Source organism: Nicotiana tabacum, chromosome 8 (genome assembly GCF_000715075.1).
Source record: "Nicotiana tabacum cultivar K326 chromosome 8, ASM71507v2, whole genome shotgun sequence".
Classification (NCBI taxonomy): domain Eukaryota; kingdom Viridiplantae; phylum Streptophyta; class Magnoliopsida; order Solanales; family Solanaceae; genus Nicotiana; species Nicotiana tabacum.
Window position 1 is genome coordinate 64,105,653 of NC_134087.1, and position 7,262 is coordinate 64,112,914.

General features: G+C 37.3%; 1 non-coding gene across 1 annotated transcript; it reads left to right on the forward strand.

Moving 5' to 3' along the window:
- The first annotated feature begins 359 nt into the window (after positions 1–359).
- Positions 360–466, forward strand: LOC142163646 (small nucleolar RNA R71). Its single transcript, XR_012694592.1, has one exon. It is a non-coding gene; the product is annotated as a small nucleolar RNA R71 (small nucleolar RNA).
- Positions 467–7,262: the final 6,796 nt, after the last annotated feature.

The window sequence follows — 7,262 nt, forward strand, 5'->3', positions numbered from 1 at the left end:
TTATCATTTGATTGGTTGCTTGACATTCATGGTTTAGATGGTTTCCTCCACACAAGTCACAAACCTCAGACTGGCTTGGTTGTTGTGTATTTACCTAAAAAGATTCAAATTTTTGTGCCAAAGAAACAATTTGTTGTGTTAATGTATTTAAAGCATCCACCTGATTTACTGTAGCAGCTTTCTTAATGATTACACGCTCAGATGGCCACTGTATGACATTTTTCAGAAATTTCATTAAGCAATTGCAATGCTTCTTCTATGGTTTTCCCATTATGGAACCTCCTACAGCTGCATCTATTACATTTCTAGAAGATGGTTTCAAATCACGATAAAAAATGTACAATTGCATATGTTCAGGAATGTCATGATGTGGACATTTCCTTAACATTGTTTTCAATCTTTTCCAAGCTTGATAAACTGACTCAGTGTCAGTCTGCAAGAAGTTAGATATATCCTGTCTTAACTTTGTTGTTTTAGCAGAGGAAAAATATTTATTTAAAAATTTCTGAGTCATTTGGTCCCATGTGGTAATAGAACCTTGCGGCAAACTTCGTAACCAAGTTTTGGCTTCTCCTTTTAAAGAAAAAGGAAATAGCCTTAACTTAATTGCTTCAGGAGGTACTCCATTATACTTTGCAGTTGCAACCAATTCTAAAAAGTCAATTAAATGACTATGTGGATCTTCACTTAGATCACCAGTGAAAATGCAAGGTTTTTGAATTGTTTGAATCAGACCTGTCCTGATTTCAAAGTTATTGGCTGCTACTGGATATACCCTGATACTAGATTCACAGTTAAAGCGATCAGGTCTAGCATAATCCCTTAGGATTCTGTTTGCTGGTCTTGGCGCCACTTCATCAAACTGCTCCACTACATGAGCTGGTGGTGGAATTTGTAGTGGATTGTTATCATCTTCTAATTGGTGCTCCATTCTGTTACAAGTTATGTTTTGAGACGATATTTGTCATTTCCTGCACAATTACAAAGTTTTTTCAATTTCAGGATCGTAATTGGCCAATTCTTTTGTAGAAGAGCGGGTCATAAACTATCTGAAATTAAAGTAAAATAAAGACAGTCCTTAAAATAGTAATAGATAATTTTTTAAAATGAATAAAAAAATAGTACAGTAATATTATTGTTAACTAAAACAGTAAGTTGTAACTAACCATCAAAAGAAATAATATAATAATAATTATATTATATGAAAAAAATCAATAATAAATCAAGTATGTTGAAGGATTAAAGTACTATCAATTAAAAAAAGTTGAATAAAATATTATTTTATAAGAATATAGTAAAAGTAATAGTTATAATAGTAATATAGAATAGTACAAAGGATACTTTTAGAACTAGAATAGTAAAAAAAAGTACTTACAATTATAATAATAATAATAAAATATACTTTAAAAAAATGACAAAAAAAAAATTAGATTGTGAATCACAAAACTAATATATTATACTATTATATAGATGTTAGTACTAACAATAATAATATAATAATATAATAATAAAATATAAAATAAAGTTGGTTGAAGTACTAACTATGAGGGATTTTCTTTTTTTTTTTTATATGATTTTTTACAATATTATATAGAATTGCTCCTAATAGTAGTAACAATTATGATAATAGTACGTAGGAGATAACATTTTGAAGGGAAAATTAACAATATAATAAATTCTCAAATTAGTAATAAAATATTTAATCTGAAGTAGATGTGTGTCAATCCCCAGCACCGGCGCCAAAAATTTGACGAAGCTTGTGTGTATAGGATTTTCTGCTCGTACTTTGTCAAATTCTAGTATAGTTTATGATATCGTCCCACAGAGATTGGACAATCTAAGCTACAAACTTGTAATATTTTGACTACTATTTGAGAGAACCAAATTGATGAAAGATGTGTTTGAAATTATAAATTAGGACAATTTCTTCTGAAAAGTTTATATTTAAACAGAGTTGGGAATCGTTGAATTCACTTGATATATCATTACAATAAAATCTCAGTTTCATATGTATTTCTCTAAAGAATAATTGCTTATTGCTAATACAATTATATTTTTACACTAAGAAATAAATAAATAATTAACACTCCGTGAGGTTATGTTAATTAATTGATTTAAAACTAGTGACGATTAAACTAAAATATCTTGCCTGAATTGTGCTCAAGCGTAGTAAAAACTTCGTGAGAATATTTTTACTAGGAAATCAATAATCTTGCCTTCAACTATTTCTCTGTGAGAATTAAAACTGAGGAAAGCAAGATTACAGATTTGAAACAATAATCTTACTAAAAATTACTTTGACTCTAATATTATGTGCTCAAATGTAGTAAAAACTTCGTGAGAATATTTTTACTAGAAAATCATTAATCTTGCATTCAACAATTCCTCCGTGAGAATTAAAACTGAGGAAAGCAATATTACAGACTTGAAATAATAATCTTACTAAAAATTACTTTCACTCTAATATTCTATTCATCAGTTATTATATATTAATTTTGCTCCGTGAGAATTACAAAATTAATATAAGAATAACTTAGATATAAAATATGTAGATGTGATAATAATGATTAAAAAATCATCATTCCATCACAATATGAAATGTAAATAGAGTTTCAGGCCAAGAATGTATTGAAACTGAGATAGTATTATAATTATATCAAGCTTATCAACTATCCCAACAAAAAGAAATTACTCCATTATGAAGTAAGAAAAGCTAAAAAATACTTTCAAAAGACTAAGAATATTTTTACTACAAAGAAAGACTAGAGAAAGAGACCAAGATTACTCTTCTCTTTCTCTTTAGAACTTAAGAAAAACTAAATAGGAAATTGGATACAAAGTGGATGTTATGAATAGTTTGTGCATTGGATACTACATTGGATGCTACATTGGATGCCCATGTTGTGAATAACTTAAAGATTAAATCTCCTACTTTATGTCCATCATCTTTACTTTTTATGCCTATAAAAGGCTATGTAATTGCAATGGAAAGATACACACAATTGAAGAAGAAATCTCTTCCTTCTCTCTATCTCCATTTCTTGTTCATGTTTTACTAAATTGCTTTTATTTTCTTGTTCCATATTGTTACTTTGAGTTATATTTCATAACAAGATGTTCTTTCTTCTCCAAACATATGCAGCTAGGCAAGCCAAATATTTAAAGCACCTTTCCTACTTTCTTTCAAACAATATAATAAACGAGACAAAATCTAAGCGGAAGACTTTAAATCTAAAGCAACTGAAAACCAAAAGTGCGGAAGTTTAATACACATCACTACCCAAGGTCTGGTGTCACTAGCTCACGGACTACTACAGAATATTACAATCAATGTCTGAAGGGAAAATACATCATGTTTGTCTGATACAAGATAAACAAACAAAGAAAAACATGGAAAAGGACTTCGGCCTGCGAACGCCAGCTAGGCTACCTCGAGAGCCCCTGGACTGAAGATAGCTCCCAGAAGTCCTATTGCTGCGGTCCGTAAGCTGCTCCCTGATATGTGCACCAAAAATGCACAGAGTGTAGCATCAGCACAACCGACCCCATGTGCTGGTAAGTGCCTGGCCTAACCCCGGCGAAGTAGTGACGAGGCTAGACAATACCTACCACAATTAACCTGTACAGATATATATACAACAAATATATATTAACCTGTACAGATATATATATACAACACGTGCAAGAAAACAATAACAAGATAATACAAAGTAAAACTGGGAGGGGACATGCTATCGGGGAGTAACAGATAAAAATGAAATATCGGAAATAAGCAGAAGAGACTCTGGTTCCCATGATGTATATATATATATATATATATATATATATATATATATATATAAGTGGACGGCGTGCCACACGATCCCATAATATCATATATAAGTGGACGGCATGCCACACGATCCCATAATATCATATATATAAGTGGACGGCGTTCCACACGATCCCATAATATCATATATAAGTGGACGGCGTGCCACACGATCCCATAATATCATATATATAAGTGGACGGCGTGCCACATGATCCCATAATATCATATATAAGTGGACGGCGTGCCACACGATCCCATAATATCATATATATAAGTGGACGGCGTGCCACACGATCCCATAATATCATATATAAGTGGACGGCGTGCCACACGATCCCAATTCATCTTTATCACAGTGCACAATATGTCACCGGCAACAGAGGCCAATAACCAAGTGGACGGCGTGCCACACGATCCCATAATAACATATATAATATCTGACTTCATATAGTAGACCCCTTCAGGGAAGAATAACAACTCAATACCTTTAACCCGGCAAGGGTACAGCTAACAACCCAAAATATCCCGACAAGGGAGAATATATATATATCAGTTTACACATCCCGGCAAGGGAGTATTCACAACACATTCTCCTTTTAAATCATTCTTCCTCAACCATTCACATTATATGAAACTTATCAGATAAACAAGGAGCTTGTGTTACATTATTCGAATTAAAAGCAATCAAGACTCACGGTCATGCTAGACTCCGGTGCATAGATAACCGTCACCATGCCTATACACCGTACTCCACATTAGCAAGTAGCAAATATCATCCTAATCCTATTCCCTCAAGCCAAAGTTAGAACAAACACTTACCTCAAGTGCTCCAAACTCAACTCACGCTTCTAGTACAGCTTTACCTCTTGATTCCACCACCAATCCGCTCGAATCTAGTCATAAGTTACTTAATCACATTAATAATTACTAAATGAATCATCCCCAATGCATGAAAATAGATTTTTCAAGGTTTTTCCCAAATAGGTCAAAGATACCCCCGGACCCACGTGGTCGAAACTCGAGGTTCGGACCAAAACCCGGTTACCCATTCCCCCATGAATCCAAATATATGATTTATTTTTAAATCGGACCCCAAATTGAGGTCCAACTTCTCAATTTGTAGAAAACCTAGGTTCTACCCAAAACACCCAATTTTCCCCATGAAAATCTTTGATTTGAAGTTGAAATTATGTTAAAAGATATTAAGGAATAAAGAAATTAAGTTAGAAATCACTTACCAATCGTTTTGAAGAAGAAAAGTTGTTTGGAAAATCGCCTCTTAGGTTTTGGGTTTTTGAAAAGTGGAAAAATGACTAAAAAACCCGAATTTATACATTTTTCTGGGGGCTGGCGCGGACCGCACAGAAATGCACCGCGGCCGCGCTGAGGGAGGGGAGAAGTGGGCTCTCTCTGAACCCACCCAGCGCGGACCGCACTGATTTGGTGCGCGGCCGCGCTGGTCGACCCTCTGAAACCCACCACGCGGACCGCACAGAAAAGCACTGCGGCCGCGTGGCTGCCAGCGCGGACCGCGCGAAAATGGTCGCTGCCGCGCTGGGCCTGCAACATCTGAACCTGTATATTTTTTTTCTAAGTCCAAGACCTCCCGGGCCCAATTCAAAACTCACCCGAGCCCTAGGGGCTCCAAACCAAACATGCACACAACCTTAAAAATATCTTACGGACTTACTCGTGTGATCAAATCGCCAAAATAACATCATATACATAGGATCAAGCTTCAAACACATGATTTTCTTTCAACTTTCATAAAAACTCAAATTCCCCATTTTAAGTCCGAAACACGTCATATGACGTCCGTTTTTAGCCAAACTTTACAGATAGTGCTTAAAACATATTTAAGACTCGTACCGGGCATCAGAACCAAAATACGAGCCCGATACCACAATTTTCTTATCAATTTTCTTCTTCATTTTCCTTAATTAATTTCAGAAAATAATTTCACACAAAAATTCATTTATCGGGCTTGGGACCTCGTAATTTAATTCCGGGCACACGCCCAAGTCCCATATTTTTCTACGGACCCTTCGGGACCGTCGAATCATAGGTCCGAGTCCGTTTACCCAAAATGTTGCCCGAAGTCAACATTATGCATATTAATACCAAAATTCATCAAATGTTTCACATAATTCACATATTCTAACATAAAAGCTTTCCAGCTATGCGCCCGAACTGCGCACGCCAATCGAGGCAACTAAAAGCGAGGTTTTCAAGGCCTCGAAAGCGCGGAACAAGGAAGAACTACGATGATGACCCTTCGGGTCGTCACATTCTCCACCTCTAAAACAACCGTTCGTCCTCGAACGGACAAAAGAAAGAAGTACATGAGTCGGGAAATAAATGAGGATAACGGCTCCGCATATCGGACTCGGACTCCCAGGTCGATGCCTCAGGAGGCTGACCTCTCCACTGAACATGCACCGAAGGAAAACTCTTCAACCTCAACTATCGAACCTGCCGGTCAAGAATAGCCACCGACTCCTCCTCATATGACAGATCCTTGTCCAATTGGACAGTGCTGAAATCTAACACATGCGATGGATCTCCGCGATACTTCCGGAGCATAGGTACATGAAACACGGGATGCACAACTGACAAGCTAGGTGGCAAGGCAAGTCTATAAGCCACCTCTCCCACACGATCAAGAATCTCAAATGGACCGATGAACGTAGGGCTGAGCTTGCCTTTCTTCCCAAATCTCATCACGCCCTTCATAGGTGATACACGGAGCAATACCCGCTCACCGACCATGAAAGCAACATCTCTGACCTTGCGGTCTGCATAACTCTTCTGTCTGGACTGAGCTGTACGAAGTCTATCCTGAGTAATCCTGACCTTGTCCAAAGCCTCCTGAACCAGATCCGTACCCAATAATCGAGCCTCTCCCGGCTCAAACCATCCAACTGGAGACCGACATCTACTACCATACAACGCCTCATACGGAGCCATCTGAATGCTGGACTGGTAGCTGTTGTTGTAGGCGAACTCTGCTAAAGGTAAAAACTGGTCCCACGAGCCTCCAAAATCAATGACACAGGCTCGGAGCATGTCCTCAAGAATCTGAATAGTCCTCTCAGACTGACCGTCCGTCTGGGGATGAAATGCTGTACTCAACTCAACCTGGGTACCAAACTCTCGCTGAACCGCTCTCCAGAAATGCGAGGTAAACTGCGTACGCCGATCCGAAATGATAGATAGCGGCACCCCATGAAGGCGAACAATCTCCCTGATATAAATCTCGGCTAACCTTTCGGACGAATAGGTGGCTGCAACAGGAACAAAATGCGCTGACTAGGTCAGCCTATCAACAATGACCCAAACTGCATCAAACTTTTTCCGAGTCATCGGAAGTCCAGTAACGAAATCCATCGTAATCCTCTCCCACTTCCACTCGGGAAGTGCAATCCTCTGAAATAGACCACCGGGTCTT